Source organism: Lissotriton vulgaris, chromosome 10 (genome assembly GCF_964263255.1).
Source record: "Lissotriton vulgaris chromosome 10, aLisVul1.2, whole genome shotgun sequence".
NCBI classification, from domain to species: domain Eukaryota; kingdom Metazoa; phylum Chordata; class Amphibia; order Caudata; family Salamandridae; genus Lissotriton; species Lissotriton vulgaris.
In genome coordinates this window covers 806,717,226-806,737,046 of record NC_141698.1, presented here as the reverse complement: position 1 = coordinate 806,737,046, position 19,821 = coordinate 806,717,226, and the positions used below count along the sequence as shown (strand labels likewise).

General features: G+C 42.8%; 1 protein-coding gene across 1 annotated transcript in view; it reads right to left on the bottom strand.

The window, feature by feature from the left end:
* The window catches only part of MYRIP (myosin VIIA and Rab interacting protein), a 1,654,117-nt gene that overhangs the window by 440,019 nt on the left and 1,194,277 nt on the right, over positions 1-19,821 (bottom strand). The window lies entirely within an intron of this gene.

The window sequence follows — 19,821 nt, the reverse complement described above, 5'->3', positions numbered from 1 at the left end:
ATTATTTCATGATTTGTTCCCTTCAATTATTCATATTGAATAGAATGGTTTTGCTCAGTGTGAGCCTTTTCTTAAGATTTGTTCTTCTACAAATTACATGCAAGGTTTTATTCTGATTCATTCTCTGCTGTAACTGCCGGGTCAGATAATTTAAGTAAATCACTTAAACATATTCCCTCTTCACAACTGATTCACTTGTTAGGCCTTTAACTTTCAACATAGTTTGTACTCTAGCTCTCAAAGGAACTATTGACTTGGCCTTTTCCTTTGACTCGCTTTAGGACTCTGCACACTTTACCACTGCTAACCATACTAAAGTGATTGTGCTCGCTCCTTTAAACAAGTTAATAGCGGCTAACACCCAAATGACACATTTAATTTACTTGCAAGTCCCTAGTAAAGTGGTACTACATGTACCAAGGGCTTGTAAATAAATGCTACTAGTGGACCTTCAATCCTTATAGTGCCACCCACGTAAGTAACCTTTTAAACATGTTTCAGGCCTGCCATTGCAGCCTGTGTTTGCAGTTGCAAACTGCCATTTCAACCTATCAACAAAAAAAACTTTTTTCAGGTCTAAACCTTCTTTTTAATGACATATAATTCACCCCTAGAGTAGACCTGGTACAGTGTGTTAGAAAGGTTGTACATGACTTTAAATATTTCATGTTCTGGTAGTGAAAACCTCAAATTCATTGTTCAGTATTGCAAGGCCTTTCCCTCCCATAGGATAACATTGGGTTACCTTATTACATTTAATAAGAGATAACTTTTAAATGGGAGCAGGTAGGAATATCAAGTTTGGCGTCTAATGAATTGTAACTTAAAACCCTCTTTAATGGTAAGTTCAGATTTTAAGTCAAGATTCTGAAACTGCCACCTTTAGAAAGGTTTGAAAAATTGAGGAGTTAGGCCCTAAGGGATGTGGATTTAGGCCTAAATCCACATCCCCTAGGGCCTAACTCCTCAATTTTTCAAATTGTTGAGCGTGTGTTCACCCGCGAGAGTAGGGATTTTGCAGGATACGTTCTGCCCCTCTTTGTTCAAATACACTAAAAGCAGGATTTAGGAAGGAGAGTTCCTTCCTGAAAATAATTGTCTGAAAAGGAGACTTTGTCCTTGACAGAAAGTCATTTTCAAAATGTAATAGCTTCTTCTCCTTTTTCTACAGTTTCACTAAGGTCTTCTGCTAAGCAGCAGAATGAAGCTGAAGAACTAACGCGCCTGCATAAAAAGCATATTAGAACAGAGCTTCACAGCTATTTTCTCTTGAAGCACCTAAAAGAAGGCACTATTCCTTGGGGGCTCCAGGTGAAAAATACCCCAGTGATCTTTATAAAGGGAGTCTAAATATAAAAAAGGCTTTAGCTACATTAATACAAAGTGTAGCCGAGACCTTATGGTTCACACGGTAGAAACGGCCCAGAGGATTTGTAAGAAAGAACTGGAAGAACAGGAAGAGCTCACAGAAGCTATCAAAACTAATCAGTCAGCGACAGAAGCTATGGCCCTTTTAGAAAAAATTGAAAGGGACATTAAGGTCTACAAGGATAATACGATCACCAATAAGAGTGCCAAATATGAGAAGGATTCAAAATCTTTTAACATTGAGCAAGTGTATCCTTTTTTTAAAGAGGACTATTACACTTTATTAGAATCTCGGAAAGCACTTACCAGGTACCAAGGTAGATCAAGGAATCGTTTTATGACTTTTTCTGACACTTTATCTTCTGAATCTTCAGGGTCAGAATCAAGAGGTAATAATTCTAAAAACCAGGTGTCTTTTTTAGACAAGGGCCAAAGGCAAAAAGCAAGGTTCAAAGCACCATGGGAAATGAGAACCAGGAATCGCTTCTACAAATCGTAGAGGCATCCACTGTAGTTAATTTGTCCCAAAATAAACTTTCTAGAGATGAGGAAGCAGTTCTAAACTCAGGACTTACATTTGTACCATGCAAACAAACGGACTATACAAAGCTCAAATTGAAAGCAATTGAGTTTTGTAGAAAAATCAGGCTCAAAGACTTTTTTCCGAATCAAGAACTAGTATTAAACAATGAAGTGACTGGATTAAGGAACAAATCTAAATTTGTTCCGTCCCAGAATATCCCAAAACAAATATATGCGTTTGAGAAAACAATATTGTATTCTATTAACAAATTGGAAAAAACTAATAAGTATGTACAAAGAAATATCAGCTCAAAACAACAAGCAGCGATACAAAGTTTGAGGGCAGATACTTCAGTGATCATCAAACAGGCCGATAAAGGTGGGGCAGTTGTGATCTGGCCCGCAACATGTATTTGAATGAGGGTCAAAACCAGGTAAACAACAAAACCTGGTACTAACAAGTCCAAGAAGCTCCAGTGCAGCTGATACAGGAAACAATTTTAAAATTCTTCAAGTAGGCATTGAAGGAGGTTTTTTGGGCCCAAAGGAACATGATTTTTTAGTTAAAAAATTTCCCAGAACCCCCATTTGATATATTTTGCCTAAAATTCATAAAAATCTTGATGAACCCCCCGGGCAGGCCGATCTTCTCGGGGTGCGGTTCATGCTTAGAACCCACCTCAAAATACGTAGACTTCTTTCTAAAGCCATTTTTGAAAGAGGTAAACTCTTATTTAAGGAACACTATGGATTTCCTCACCAAGGTTGAAGGAATATCCTTTGATGAACAGACCCAAATGATGGTAACAATGGACGTCACATCACTTTATACGCAGATCCCCAGGATGAGGCGCTAGAAGTGATAGAGCTGTACTTAGAGAGTAGAGAACGACCTCACAGAGTCCCAACATCATTCATTTTTAAACTTGTAGAAATTGCTCTCAAAGTAATTATTTTAAATTTGATGATCAATTTTTCATGCAGGTCAAAGGTACTGCTATGGGTTGTCCTTATGCCCCAGAAATGGCAGTGCTATATATGGCCCAGTACGAGAAAAGATTTGTGGAAAACAACAATCCCTTTGGAGAAAAAATAAAGCAATGGTTACGCTACATTGATGACATCTTGCTCCTGTGGCAGGGGAGCCAGATCGAGTTAATGGCGTTCCATGAATGGCTTAACTCCTGACATGAAGATATCAAGTTCTCCATATAATGTATTAAAACCAAAATGACTTTTTTGGATGTGGAGATCACGTTTGTAGGAAGTCAGCTAAAAGCATCCCTCTATAAGAAGGAAACTGATAAGAATACAATTTTACATCATAGGAGTGCCCACCCGAGGAGCTTAAAGGGAAAATTCCCGTATGGGCATCTCTTTAGAATTAGGAGAAATTGCACAGATGTCAGAGAGTTTGAAGAACATGCGCAAACCTTTTGTAATGAGATGGTACAAAGGGGATACCCTAAAAAACTGTTAAAGAACTCTTTAAAAAGAGCTAGGTTTACACCACGAGAATGTCTCCTCCAGGAAAGAACTGGATCGATTAGTGTGTGTCACAATTTTTGGACCTGACACAAACAATTTCAGACAGATGATACTCAAAAATTGGCACCTCCTTGAAGATCTTGAATGTCCATTTCCAAAACCAATCTTTGCTATGAAAACAAATCAAAGTATAATTCAACAGATCGTACGTGCTGATATCTCATTGCCAAAGCCAAAAAGTGACTTGTTATCTCAATGGAACTTAAAACCAGTTGAAGGCCATCACCAATGTGGCAATTGTGTGGCATGTAACAACACTCTTGAAGGTATTGAATTCAACCACCTTGGCGTAAAATGTAAACATTCTGATTTTTCAAATTGCAAAACGAAGAATGTAGTATATGCAATACTGTGCCCCTGTATGAAGGTATACATAGGGAAGACAAATCAACAAGTCAATATGAGGATTACACAGCACAGATCTAGGATAAAAAAAAGGTTGTTACAGCTCCAATGGTGGAGCACTTCATTGAGAAATCTCATGGGGAGAACGATTTTAAATGAACGATTCTAGCTACTATTAATGTGGCAAAACGTCCACTTGACGTTGACAAAGCTTTACTCCAAAAAGAGGCCTAGTTGATTCTAAAATTCAATAGTGCCCAGACTGGGTTGAATAATTTGTCAGAAATGTCAAGAATATAATACTGGCAAGCCTCCTCTGCAGCTTGATTAATTAATAATACCCTAGTGAGCTAATTTAATAAGAACTCTGTGTCCCAGAATGCACCATTCGTCCTGGGAAAGAATAGCCTTCCGGTTCACGGACTACGTTTCCCAGCATTCAAGCTAAAGGTATAAAAATGGGGGCCCGCCTCCAAGATGTCCGCTATGGTTTTTGAATAGCCGACAACTGGCCACAAAGTTTATTTGCAAGTAATGCTTTTTATCTAAATGAAGCCAGCTCTATAATTGCGGGTGTAGTATTTGGTAGTACAATTGATTTTTTGTTGTTTCAGGGATCGCAGCGAAAGAGAATTAAGGAAACGAGAAGTAGCGCGACCCACGAAAATGCCTTTACGAGGTACGTGCTTGCGTTCTGTCCTGGTTTCTGTAAACCGCTCATATTTTTTTTAATAAATGTATCAGGGATAGGATATGATATATGTATTCCTTTCCCGGCAGTTCCTTTGCACGAATGCTGCGAATTACTGAATGAAAACAGAGAAAATCAGACTTGCGTGATCAGGTAGTTCATGCGCTATGCGTTTCCTTTTCTTGTAAACTAAACAGACTTTGGAAACAAATGTATCAAGAAAGGGACTAATAGACGTATTCCTCCGCCCATAGACTGGCAATGAATGCAGTGACGGCAACACTCTTGCAGAAAAGCAGAAATCTCTCTTTTCTTTGAAAGAAAAAAGAAAAAATTATTTGAGGTATGCGTCCTGTTTAATTCTAAACACCAGTAATGTGAGACACTGCCAGAAATGGGCTCCAAATGAAACGATCCCGTTTCTTGAAACAAAGTTCTTTTTTTGTAGAATTTAAACACAGTGGTCAAAACCTCTAAGGGAAACAGAAAAATCGTGAAAGCCTGAATTCAGCCTGTGATTATATCTATAAAGAAGGCACATCTGCACTTTTTTCAGGTACAATACTAAGCTGAATATAGAGGTAGTGGAAATGTATTTAAAGAAGGAAGCTCCCTCAACTTGTAAATGTTTGATGTTTTTATACATCTTGTACAGAAAATCAGAAAGCCCTGATGAGAATCTAGGTATTGATTTCCCTTGATTCGAATCGCGTCGGCACACCAAAGGAGCGCAAAAGGACAAGGAATTAAGATCTTGTTTTCAAAAAGTTAGAATTAATTTCTGCTATTGATGGAACATGTCATTAATGTTTTGTTGCTCCTATGGATTATAAGGATTTGGTCTTAACATTTGGATACTGATTCACTCACTTACAATTTATCAAAGTCATGAGTATTTGTTTGTTTTATGTAAAATTGTGTACTGTGATGTAGTATGTTTAGTATGTCTTAGTGAATATGTGGACTCTAAATGGTTTGTTGTAAATAATTTGTGTAATTGTTTGTATATAGATTGTACAGAAGAGTGGATTATCTTTTTCTTTTCATACAAAAATGATTTAACGAAAATACAAAAAAGTTTAAAATAAATAGGTATAAATAAAGTACCGGTGCAAACCAAAAAAATGTAGTGTTTGGCCATGAAGCAAGAATCGTAAAAGCTTAAAAAGAAAGTGTGGTTTAGGCAATCTTTGTGTTTTTGACCTTTAGAAAGGTGGTATTTTAATATTCAAACCATTAGTGCCTGCAGCCTGTACCCCATTGTCACATGACTAGGTATAGCTGGCAGTTGGTCTCTGTGCATTGCTCCCAGAGGGGGAATAGATTTTGGCAGGATGGACCAACTGTAACTTGATAGGGGCAGAGCTGTCACCTACCACACTTTCACATCACAAAAGCTCTGTCTAAGCATCCTCACAAAGAGTTTGACACTATTTATTTGTGTCCCTAGACAACTTGAGGCCAGGGCAAGGACGCAGGAAATTTCAACCACCTCTGGGGGCGGAAACCTCTAGAACTTTCTCCTACTTCAAAGCTGGCACCAGGTACAAATATTGAACCCTCAGACCCAACTCTTCATTACACCTCGGGACCTGTGGAATACTCAGAAGGAATGCTGTGCTGTTCTGCAAGAAGAACTGCTACTCTGTTGCACTGCTATCTGAGTTGGAAGAACCGCATTTTTGTCATAAACCTAGCATCTGGACTTTGCCTGTGTGAGTCTTGCCCCCCCAAGTGGTGCCACCTAAGTTCAGGACCCTTCGTAGTGCTCTGCCAGGCCAGTGGTGGTCTCTTGAGCAGAACACACGCTGTGCAACACATCTCCTCGCAGTTCTGCATCGGAATGGGTGTGCGCGATGCATACCCGGGCACAGGATCTCACATCACAGACCACTGCTTCTTGGATCTGCCGATTTTCGATGCATCCCCAACTCAGGATTTGCATCGCAAGCCTTCGTTGACAACATCCTCAACAACAATGCAGGATCTCTCATAGCAAGACCCATTGAAACCCTCCTTGCAACTACTGCTGCACAATGCTGAACTACCACTGTGTGATGCATCCTCAACAGGGGATCTCGCAACACTCTGCAACCAGAATTTCTGGTACTTTGTTTAGTGGGCCAAACTTAGTCCCAATACCCCGCCCGCACTCCATTGCGGTTGGCCCAAACTTGTGACTTTGTCCCGACCCGCACAATCAGATAACCAAAGAGGGTCCTGTGTGCTTCTAAGCACTGTTTTTCACTTAATTCTTTAAAACTGGCATATCTGTCCACCTAATCATTGTGTTTTTGTTGTTTTGGTCTCCAATAATTTATTTTATAATTTTACTTTATCTTTCTAAATTGGTGTGGGATTTTTCTTGTGTTCTCTGTTTTAATTTATTACTGTTTGAAGTGCTTAATACATATTTTACATATTGACACTAAGTTAATCTTACCTGCTTTTGTGGTAAGCTACCACAGGCTTCAGCACAGGCTAATTTAGGGTTTGTTTGTGTCTTCACCCTAACAGCAATTGTGATTGCTGCTTGTGTAGGGTTTCATCTCCTCATCCTGTAACCCAATTTCCTACACATACCATGTGGTAGAAGCCCGCCTCGGACTGATGACATCTTGGGCATTCTGAGGATGGTCTTGGAAATACGCGAGAAAAAATTAATTGTTAACTGAAGCAGAGACACAGAGACGGATCTGATTGGGTATTTTCTTTTTAAATCAGAGAAGGTATGTTCAAAACTTTTTTAGATGTTAGCTGAGTAAGCACAGACGTCAGTCAGGATAACAACATAAACATGGTTAAATGGCTGCCTACATTATTTAAGAATAGGAAAAACGGCGAGTGGGTAAGTAAAAAAGTAAAAATATTGGCAGGTGTTTCCCATGCATTTATAGGAGAGTGTTGCTGCTTCAACTCAAAGGAATTGTGAGCAAAATGTGCCTAGTATTCATGGAGTTCAGGAAGATGCTAAAGATATTGTAACAAGAGAACAGATTGTTGAAGGCACACAAACAATCGGTGAAATAAGGAAGGCAGGAGAATTGCTGGTAAAGGGCTGGGCAACGAAATAGAAAGGAAGTTTGTTCAAGTTCACAGAAACACTGGAACGTAATAGAAGACTTGTCTGTGCTTTTGGGTTGTCTCTTGAGAGTTCTTTTTTTGTGACTCCTCAGAAATTATTTTAATTTAAAATGAGGATGAGTGACATTTGGGAACTACTAAGGTCTGAAATGAGCGGGGAAGGAACTTGTGGCCAGGGAGAAGCGTGGACATAGAGTACCGGGTCCAAAAATGTGTGGGATGCAAGACAAGTGATAAGAGGATGGTTAACCACACAAACCCGAATCCCCTTCAGGTAGTGGGGAAATACTAGGTACAGTGTTGGTGAACCAGGAATGTGTTGCTGTGAATCAATGCACAATTTACTGGGTGACCGAAGATTAAACACATGTTGTAATATATTCACCCAAAAGGGTACGTGCACATTCTACGAATAGGGTTTTTTGAACAGAAAGGTTCCCTGCATAAATGAAGAAAGAAGGTGTACTTTTTGTAAACACTAATCTATTTTTGAGTTTGCAGTTTTCATTGGAAGTTAACTCTATAATAACTCCAGGTAAATAACGAAATTGAATGCATGTACAGTATCATAAAACCGGAAACCCAGATGTCTGTGGCTAACAAGCTTGATGTTAACATCAGGAGATGTTAAATGCGGATAGGGATAGAGGAAATTAAGTGTTATCTATCTATAGAAGAGGGAGTAGACTTGCGACAAGGTTAAATCATGATGTTTGGATTGTAAGAGAGTATGTAGGACTTAATTGCAGTCAGAGACAGTACCAGAAGGAGAATACAAAATATTAGAAAGAGAAGGAAGAGAATTAGAGAGTTAGAGAAGTGGATAGTATCGGTGCTCATGAATACGTCTGTCTACATTTGGGCCACCAACCTTAGCATGGACATAGACTGGAAGAAAGGCAATTTGAGTGATTACTCAAGGATGTAATGGTCAAAGTGTGGTTTTGATTTTTTTTTTTGACTTAACAAATCAAGACAATCAATACATCCTGCAAAGTGCAAAGCGTAACCCAGTGTGCAAATGGAACATCAGTTATATTAGATCATGACTTTCCATAGTAATTATCCAAGTGGTGCAGTAAAATAGATACTAGTTAAATGTACCCCAAAGGTATTACAAGGTAAACCATGTGCTCCTGGGGATTCGGTACATCTACGTTACGATAAATTGCCATGGTGCCTCTGCCATGTGCCCCAGAGCTTTTCAAATTTGATTGGACAAGCCCTCCCTTCATATACCAATTGCTCGGCTTACATGGAACAGTCCATGTCCATATGTTGCAATTGTTGCAGCGGTGGCTGCTACTTAATAGGGGAGTGGGGCGGGGAAGGTGAAATAATAAAAAAATTTCCCTTACCTGCAGGCTTGCTGCCACCTCTCGGTCCCCTTTGGCTCTTCCGTCGACTCCTGGAACAGGACGCAAGAAGCACACAGGCTCCCAGACTTCCCTAGCCAATTGCAACGCTGCATGACAGCAGCCTTGTGATTGGTCTAAATGCCATGGTTCAGCACTCAGACAGGGACAGGCAGCCTATGCATTTTTCCACCCAGACTGTGCAATACAGCCGGGCGGAGAACATGCTAAGTGTGCATGACTGTTTGGCCAGCCCAAGACGGCCGGCCAAACCATCCTGCACACTTGAGAGTGCTCACCACATCTCCTTTGCTACTGTGACAGCCCAGCCCTGCCCCAAACCAGCTGAGCAACATCAGGAAAATAAAATGATAATAACATTACTCACAGAGCAGTGGGGTGACGCTCCTCCGCCTTAGCGGAGGAACCCCCTATGAATTGTTGCCTCAATTGAAAAGATAGACATTTTGGGGTAGGGTCACAGTGAAGTCACACAACATCTTGATTTATGGTTGGGTTTGCCTGGGGTAATGGACCGTATCTGCAATGAGGAAAGCGAGCAGGAGACACTGGGTAGGAGAAGAGAGGAAGGTGGTGCTCAATTGTGGAGGGAAGTGCTGGGTAAGATATAAGAAAAATTAACATGAAACCATCTGCATTTTAGTAGGATTATATGTTAGTTAACAGATGCACTTATTGTGCTATATGTTGTTCTTCTAGTGGAGGACACTTTTTTTTTAATGTTAGATTATAGGTTTGTTTTATTTTCTTGTCTCGTTGCTGTATTGTGTGTTTTGTTTTTTATGTAATGTGTTGTGTCTCTACTGTGTAACGAAGAGGAATGTTGTATTCGGATTGTTGCTCCTGGATTACAGTCAAACTGGTAACGTGGCAGTACTGTTTACCTGCTTTTCTTGTGATTAACAAATACCTCATCAAAAATAACAAACTAACGTCTTTACTTCATCATCATCCCCTAAAGAGCGGCCAGTTACATACCAACAAACATCTGATCTGACTGCTTTTCATTGTTCCCCGTTTTCACACTTAAGAATATCAAGTGCAAAAATTAGCACCATAAACTGTACTGGATGTACGACATTACAACGCATGCTTTTACATCGCATGCTTTTACAACGCGGGTTTTACAACGCATATCATTACAACGCATAGAGCTTTGGGGCGCTGGATAGTGAATAGTTTAATTTACTATTCCAACTCCAGTCCCCGTGGATAGTAGGGAAGGTGTTGGACAGTAAATTAAACCTATTCCCTATCCTAGAGCGCCCCCCAGCGCAATGCGTTGTAATGGTTTGCGTTGTAAAAGTTGTGTCGTAAAGGCACTGCGTGGTAAAAGTTGCGTTGTAAGTGATGTTTCCCAACTGTACTAGAAGCTGGATTTCAGCTTCACTGAAACACTACATGGAGTCGCCCAATTCGCTCAGTTCAGTATAAACTGTAAATGAAAGGGTAGCAGTACTACAGAGTACAAAAAATAACAGGCCTGATAACAATTTACTACTGTGCAAGGATGTCGGCTTTCTGCCCCATTTCTTCATCAAGCAAGCACCACTCTGTTATGATAGTTATTTGAGCAGCTCATGGCATAATTCCTGTTAGACTGGTCTGTCAACACACAAGGGGCCCTCCACTGTTGAAAGAAAAAGCATTTACATTGCAACTGGTCTCGCCTTTGGGAACTTATATGTATTTAGCTATGCAGCACATTAGCCTGGGTGCTGGAACATCTACTGTTCTTTAAAATGGAGGGAAAGTAAGCACCAAACTGGGAGACACTCCAGGTATGGGAACACATAGAGAGAAATACTGCCTTTCAGCAGGAAATGCTATAGTTCATAGCTCTGTTTTTAATATAAAATCAGTGCCTTTGGTGGTCATATTACTGAAAATACAAAATGTGAAAAAAATATTATTGTCTACAGGTACTTGTGGAAGACAATTTCTATGGACTGGAATCTAGAGAATGCTAAAGTGATTCTGGTATTGTACTGATCTCTGCTGGTCATTTTCTATCAAGAAAGTTAAACAGAGGCAGTAACTGGAAACATTAAAAAAGAAAGTCCCTAAGCAAAAAGCATTTCTGCTATGTTACTGACCTCTACTGGTCGTTTTCTATCAAGACAGTTAAATAGAAGCAGTTGGTCAGAAAAAAAAGTCCCTAAGGGGAAGCAGACAAATCCTAGGGCTGATCTCCAGAGCCCACAAAGTACATACACAGGTAAGAATATACTAAAATATATACAAGAGGTCTCAAATGCTCGACCTAAAATGGTAGTTGATCACACTTCCGCATAGGCAGAGAAACAGCGGTGCATGGAACATAGATGGCTCTAAGATCTGTTACAGGACACCAGAGCACTCCTACTACAAAACCACTGCATGGACTTGAAGTTTCATCTGGCTTTGCTGCTAAATTCAAAGCCCCGGCAACCATAACAAGTACCACGCATCAGGGGTTAGATTAACTAATTTTACTGTTGATGGCTGCATCCCCGCACAAAAATGCATTAGTCATGCATTATTAGCACTCCTGGGACCACCCACGATGAGTTGTGCAAGAGAGCTAAGCATAGTAATTAATAATCAAGGCCGTCCAGGAGACTGCAGGTGAAAATGGCATTACAGGAGGAATACGCAGTCAGGGGTATCTAGGCAGGGGCAAAGAGTCCACCCTACACCCAAAACAGTACAGCATGCTCACAAAAAAGATGGCAGATGGGAGAATGTTAATTTTTCACACACAAATAGTTCACCCTAGTTCAAAGAAAAAGGGAGGTGCACTCAATAATTGTTCAGCAGTGCCAGTTCAATCCATAAATCTTCTTTATTCAAAAGTAATATATAAATAACTTGTGCTTCAAGTTATATATATATATATATATATATATATATATATATATATTAATTTTGAAAAAAGACGATTTGTGGCCTGAACTGGCTCTGCTGTGTAGAAAATTAGAAATATTGATGTACATAAGCAACGTTCATTTCCCTTTTCACACTCCTCTCCCTGCACGCACCATGAATACCGTAAAGCATTGACTGCATCCCTCTGCCAGCAAAGGCCTGTACCCATGTGTACATGACAGCCATTTTAGGCACCCTGGCCTTTTGCCCGCCTAAGATTAGAATCACCGGCTTCCCTTCTGCGCGTATTTGAAACCCCCCCCCCTCTCTCTCACATGCATAAACCATGAAAACCTCTCCCTCTGCGCGACCCTGCCCTGAAAGGCAGCCCTTCTGCTTGACCCACGCAAACCCCCCCCATTCCCTCTTGAAGAGGCATCCTTCGCCTTAGCTGACATAGCCCTCCCCAGCTGCACCTGACTGCCCCCGCTCTCTCATGTACGGGTCATAAGATCTCTCTCTCTCTATGCGACTCTGTCCCTGTGTCCACCCTGGCTCCCCCTCCCTTCTCCTCACATGGGCAAGTCATAAACCTTCTTCTTCTGCAAGACCCTGTCCTTGGGAGTCACGGCCGCGCCTGACCAGCACCTCCTCTCCTTTCATGAATAACCCCTCTGTTAGTAAACCCTCCCTCCGCGATTGACTGTCCACACATGTCTGAGGTCATCGCCTAAGCCAGGAGATGCTGTTTACTGCTTATTGTATGGAGTCACTCCTCTTCAAAGGACCCACTATTGATCCTGGCCACCCCACTCCCTGGGCTATGATCAGGCGCACACATCCTAAACAGTTGACGGAACACTCAGCTGCGTGATTGCCCTCCCCTCTTATCAGCAGGTCAAGGGTCCCTATTGTGAACACATGTGGGGTAGGATTAACACGAGGATTATGGGGATGTCTTTTCCTTGTTTCACAATATCGTGATTGTAATGCCAAGTGTTTTGTAAAGTATAAAAGACGGAGTCTCAGCTCACTTGTTAGAGCACCTCCCGATGGCACCCTGTTTCGTGTCTGAAATGACAGGCTCTCCTCATGAGTAATAAATCCTGTTCTTGTGATTCCTGCTCCCAGCGCCCGTCTCTTTATTTGGTAACTATTCAGAATGGGAACTAAGAGGCGACTTGCGCCAGCAGCCTGGGCATTGATGGTAATATGGGCTCCTGTTCCACAATTGGCGTCCCAACGCGGGGTCCATCTGTGACATGAGGTCCAGTAAGAGAGATCCAGACGATGAGGTGAACATCTAAATGATCGGAGTATACCTGCCTTGAGAGGGCCCTCGCCCGGCTGCCGATTGAATGAACTTCACCGATTCTGAACGGACCTCTCTCGAGTGACCTACTGTCCTGACTGGAATCCCACAGGACTGCTGCGGTAAAATCATGGAGTAAGAGAACGATCGGGCGCTGGAAGGAGGAAGGCGAAGAACTGCCCACACGGTCCGGTCCGGGTAAGGTCGCGTAAATGCGACAAATTGTGAAATGATTGTTTTGATTTGGATAATACTAGTATTACGCTTTGTTGAAACCCTCTGGAGATTCACCGTCTGCAAACGGAGAAACAACAGGCTCTCCCTTTGCAAGCAGTGAAGGAAAGGTAACGCAGACTTTTGTCCCCGTTGTAATCCGTCGTGCCTATCTTCCTCCCCCACTGTTTCCCGAACTGTTGTTCGTGGATTATTGTCTGGAGATTCTTTGTCTGCAAACATGGAAGAACAAGGTCTCTCTTTGCACGTAGAGAAAGAGTGGGTAACGTAAACCTTTTCGTACCCACTTATTCTCCCCACTGATTGTTTGATTGATCGAACATTGATTGTTCGGTATTGGTTCTTTTGAGGTATTCACCGCCTGCAAACAACGGAGAATAGAAATATTCTGTCTAGTCTTTGCCCGCCGTGATAAGATAGGTAGTGCAGACTTTTGTCCCGTTGTAATCCGTCATGCCTATCTTCTCCCCACTGATTGGTAGCCTGTTTAGCCCGGACCGCTTATTAGAGATGAACCATCCAGCTCCACTGGAGGGCACACCTAATAAGGACATGTTCATTAAGTGTGGACTAGTCGCTATAGCTTATAATAGGTTATGGCATAAAAATACAAGAAAAAGAGTTGAGCGAAATCAGTAGGCCACTGATGAGTTATCAACTTCGCTAAAAATAAAATAAGAAACGTTAGAAATAACCTGCAATAAGAAACATAAAAATGGCGAGGGAAGACAAGCTTGACACCAAGGCAGCCACGAGGTAGCTAGGTTCCGTTGCCTATTCCTGCCCCAAACATGTCTGCCTCATTGCCCACCATGCCCAAATAACGGTCACATGAAATAGATACAAAATCAATAGGCACCTACCCCCATTCCGGAAGCTCCTGAAGTGCAACAGGTCCGCGGTTACGCCCATCCGGAAGGCGAGGCCTCGAGGCATGCGGGGCTCGCCTGGCCGCAGTCGGAAGGGGAGGCTGCTGGGCGGACGGCCCAAAGAATCGTAATGACCTCTCCTTCTCCCCTCTTCTGCTGCCCTGCAGGCCACGGGGGGGGAGCTGTCTTGCCTCAGCCACCGACCACCCCCCGACCCCTCTGCATGGGCGCCCCCGTCCCCCTCACTGGGATCTGCGACATCGACGCACTCCTGCCGGCGCCAGCCTCAGTTTGGAAATGGCTAAAATACAGCCAAGGTACAGACTTGTTCAGTTCCGGTGGAACACCAGAATGACCCGGTAGGAAAAATTGTTGCCGCCCTCCCCACTTTTTTGACTGATGATCCATATTGTTAGACTGTTACCACATTGCGCAAAACTTTTTGAACTACCAACGGAAGGTTCTGCTCCAACCACGAGTCATTGGAGACATTCTGACTATGCTGGAACCTGCCTGACCTCGCCCAAAATGGCGCCGATACACGAAACAAAACTTTCAAACTCCCTGTTCACCCGGATTGCTCGAATCTTGATGCTCTGAGATACGTGTGCATTTTTGGACAATGAAAGTCGATAAGATGGATAGTGATTATGTGCTTAGAGAAGAAAGCAATACAGATATTGATCATATGTTTGGACAATGAACTGACTTAGGGTGGGTACTAATTATGATTTGGGAAATGAATTGGTGTAATTTAGACAGTGAATGAGCATTTGGATAATGAACTAATGAATCAATTGAAAAACTGAATTCTTGACATGCATCATGCTTGCTCTGTAGGGAAGTTTAATACGATTTTATTGCACTGCTGCACTTTATGCAATGAACTGCCACCAACTTCGTTCTTCTTATGTACAGTTTCAATCTGCTCCGTGGCCGGTCCACTGGGTTGTAGGCCTGTATTTATACACCAACACTTTTTATTAAAAGTATTTTGAAAAAGAAAGCATAGTTGTAGCGGTTGCATTAATGAGTTTTGGATGTTTTGCTACTGTGAGCTAAGAATAAGTATGATGAAAGCTGAAGGTTAAAAAGGACCAGATATTTAGCAGCTACATTATGTGTCACAGGCAGCCGGAAAAGTGTTTTAGACGCCCTTAAAACGACACCACAGAAATGCCACCTGACCGCACCCTTGCACCCAACAAAAGGGGTTGCGACCAAGTAACTCATGTAGATACGCAGATCGTCAATGATTATCTATCTGACATTACTGGTCCCTCTGGGCTTAAACGCCGAGATGGTAAAGAAATGCAGTACGTGGAGATAGGTCGAGTATGTGGTAGGTAAAAACATTTTCGGACTACTGCATGCTGATGTGCTTTGAAGGCTGCCCCCATCCCTTCTTTCCCCTCCCTTCTGCAGGTCACGTCAGAACGTCGGCTGAAGTGTGGGAGAGCGATGATCGAACCTCCGACGAAAAGGGAAGGAGGGAATATGTGCATAGTCCTTATGACGATAAGTTTTTTAAAAAGACGTAGACTTAAACATGACTGTTCCTCCTTAGAACATAGCGACTGGGAGGATGGACTGACATAGAAACTTGACGGGTACTGTATGACGAAAATTGACTAGAAATAACACGTTAGATAATGTAACTAGACGTTTGACTAGGTAGGGAAAGGACAAAGAAAAGTGTGTGGGTAAGGGTTACCACGGCACCACCCGTCTGGGAAGTTAGAAATGTTGCTGATGTTCAATGCACTGCCCCCTTCTCACACTCTTATAGATATAGCCAAGCTGTCCGACTGTTCTCCCGATCAATACTTGCCGTTGCCTCAGCCTGGAGAACTTCCCACCAAAGGAAGAAACTGAAAAATGGTTTAAGATCCAACCATGGGTAAATAGCGTGACCGGGTTAATTTCTGATCGACTAACCGAGGTGTAAGTATTGGCAATTGAGAACGTTCGAAAAGATAGCAAGCGAGAGGGAAAAGGAGGGAAAGGTAAAAAGAGCTAAGCACGTAGGTAAATAGGATATTAAAGATACGCAGGATGTAAAGATAGATCTTTCTGGCCAATATTTGTTTTATGTTTTGTCGTGAATGTCTTATATATGTAATACATGTACTGTCTTCCTTAGTCTGAGTGTGTGTGTGTGTACTGTAGGGGTTTATGTTCTCCCTTTGTTGCGTCTCTCCGTTACCTGACCCCCTGTTGTTCTGTGTTATGAACGCACTAAATGACCTATTTTTGTACACGTCTCTCTCTTTCTCTATCTTTCTCCCTTTTTCCTATATCTCTCTGTCTCTGTCTCTGTCTGTCTGTCTCTATCTCTCTCTCTACATGTCATACCTGTACCAAATGGCTCGTTTAGATTACGGACGACTCTCACTCTCTATTAGAGTCTCCCTATTTCCTCTTCCTTTTTATGGTAAAACCGTGCCTCGCTGGCACCAGTCTGATTGGATACTTATTGAACGCGAAGGTGTTCAGCGAAATTGACCGAAACTAAAATGATTGTATCTCGCCATATTACTACCTCTCCTTTCTGCAAAATGAATGAACTCGAATTGGCTGAGAAGGAAAGGACAGGTAAGACGACTAAGGTCCCCCAATCTGGCCATTTATAGGGGAACTGTATGTCAATGGCACCTTATTTCTGTTCATCAGAGACGAACGCCAACGTCTAGATTGACCCCCAATGCCCAGATTGCCCCACCCCCTTTTGCACCCAAGCGCGAGCGCCCGAAGCATCCCCGCCCCATTTGATAGACCCCAGCTGCTGTCCCGGATATAAACATGATGACCATGAGTAACTGTCGTCCCTCGAGAAAACCCTGTTTTACCTGACTCTCGATGATGGCACCCCCGCCCTGTTTGAAAAGGTTAGCCAGCCTTGAAGGGAAATGCTCCGAAATGTTGAATATGATGAAATGCACAGTTGATGGGAATCTTATTTATCCTCACTTGAGTTATAAATAGGACGATGAATAAACTTGGCATGAACTCAGTAGGAATGCCGACATATGCACTGCTTGGTAATAGACCTCTGACTGTGACCGATGAGCGTATCTCCCAAATGCGTAGGATTGAGGGAGGAATTCACATGCATAGATGTCTTCTTCTGCCAGTTCTCTAAAAACTTGTTTTGTACCTATTCAAAGATTCACGATCACCGGAGGAGAAGGGTCGGACGTGACGTACAGCCTGGCTGCAGATCTTGGGACACGTGTGACCTCGACCAAAGGTGGAGCTGCAGAGCAACTAGATACGGGACGAGACAGCAATTCCAAACGTGGAAAATGAAACTTGACGGGCTGCCCTGAAGCCCTCCGCCTGCTAACCCACGTGTGCCTGGAGTCTCCGTCCCCCTTCTTTGGGCCCGATTGATGGGCCTGCCTGCTTGTTATGCTTTGCTCCCTTGGTCCCTTTTGTGTGTCCCAGGAACTCTGACCCAACTCCACTCTCTCCTATCGACTATTTGAACCACACACACCCTCTTTTCCACGTGACTTTTTGCCAAAAGGAAGAACTGCATTCAAATGGGAATAGGGTGTTGCCACGGAAATATAGGTGCCGAGCATAAGGCGCCGCCAAACGGATTGTTTAGGGAACAGGACTGTGGTCTAACAGCAGAGGACTGACCGCACCCTGCAACGTGTAAGGATAAATCCGAGCTGGACCTATAGCTCCACCGCCGGTGCTCAACAGCGCCAACAAAAGGACACGGACTAGAGCCTACCAGTGATGGCTCACTGCTAAAAAGACACTGTGACGAAGAGATCTTGTGTATTGAACTGAATTCCGCCCTCAACTACTTGGTCAAAATGTTCCTTGGTCACATTTTTAAGTCAGAAACATTTATGCTATGTAGTGCTTTGAAACGATAGGAACTTGACAAATGCAATCTCCTATGTGCTGCATTCTGCCAAACACATCAACTGTCCATGATTATATGCCATATGTTAGTATTGACAAATGCTAATTCTTCGACCGCACCTGTTTATATGTACCCTCATCGATTACGAAAATGAACTTTGCTATGTAAAAAGGGGCGACTGTAGAAAATTAGAAATATTGATGTACATAAGCAACGTTCATTTCCCTTTTCCCACTCCTCTCCCTGCACGCACCATGAATACCGTAAAGCATTGACTGCATCCCTCTGCCAGCAAAGGCCTGTACCCATGTGTACATGACAGCCATTTTAGGCACCCTGGCCTTTTGCCCGCCTAAGATTAGAATCACCGGCTTCCCTTCTGCGCGTATTTGAAACCCCCCCCCCCCTCTCTCTCACATGCATAAACCATGAAACCCTCTCCCTCTGCGCGACCCTGCCCTGAAAGGCAGCCCTTCTGCTTGACCCACGCAAACCCCCCCCATTCCCTCTTGAAGAGGCATCCTTCGCCTTAGCTGACATAGCCCTCCCCAGCTGCACCTGACTGCCCCCGCTCTCTCATGTACGGGTCATAAGATCTCTCTCTCTCTATGCGACTCTGTCCCTGTGTCCACCCTGGCTCCCCCTCCCTTCTCCTCACATGGGCAAGTCATAAACCTTCTTCTTCTGCAAGACCCTGTCCTTGGGAGTCACGGCCGCGCCTGACCAGCACCTCCTCTCCTTTCATGAATAACCCCTCTGTTAGTAAACCCTCCCTCCGCGATTGACTGTCCACACATGTCTGAGGTCATCGCCTAAGCCAGGAGATGCTGTTTACTGCTTATTGTATGGAGTCACTCCTCTTCAAAGGACCCACTATTGATCCTGGCCACCCCACCCCCTGGGCTATGATCAGGCGCACACATCCTAAACAGTTGACGGAACACTCAGCTGCGTGATTGCCCTCCCCTCTTATCAGCAGGTCAAGGGTCCCTATTGTGAACATATGTGGGGTAGGATTGACACGAGGATTATGGGGATGTCTTTTCCTTGTTTCACAATATCGTGATTGTAATGCCAAGTGTTTTGTAAAGTATAAAAGACGGAGTCTCAGCTCACTTGTTAGAGCACCTCCCGATGGCACCCTGTTTCGTGTCTGAAATGACAGGCTCTCCTCATGAGTAATAAATCCTGTTCTTGTGATTCCTGCTCCCAGCGCCCGTCTCTTTATTTGGTAACTATTCAGAATGGGAACTAAGAGGCGACTTGCGCCAGCAGCCTGGGCATCGATGGTAATATGGGCTCCTGTTCCACAGCTGAACAATTATTGAGTGCACCTCCCTTTTTCTTTGAACCTCTTTGTACCCGTGGCACTTATCAACGGCGGGTGCTGGGAGTAGTAGCACCGAATCTCAGTAACAATACATTTGGAGTGAAGTGCTTATTCTTGGTCAGCTGTTGTGTTCTTTTTTCTTGTAAATAGCTCACCTTAATTAGTGATTTATGTATATATTTTTAGTCATTCATTCACAGTGATAACTGATTGCAGATAACATGCTTGTAATTTATTTATTTTTTGCATTTAGTTGCAGATACTTGCATTTGGTGACTTAATTAAGCAAATAATCAATCAGTTTCATGTAGGCCATGTCCTAATTTCTTTGGTTCCTATTTCTATTTACATTATAATGGTAATCATACAGTAAAAAGAAAGGCAGGCACTGACACAATAATTATTATGTGGT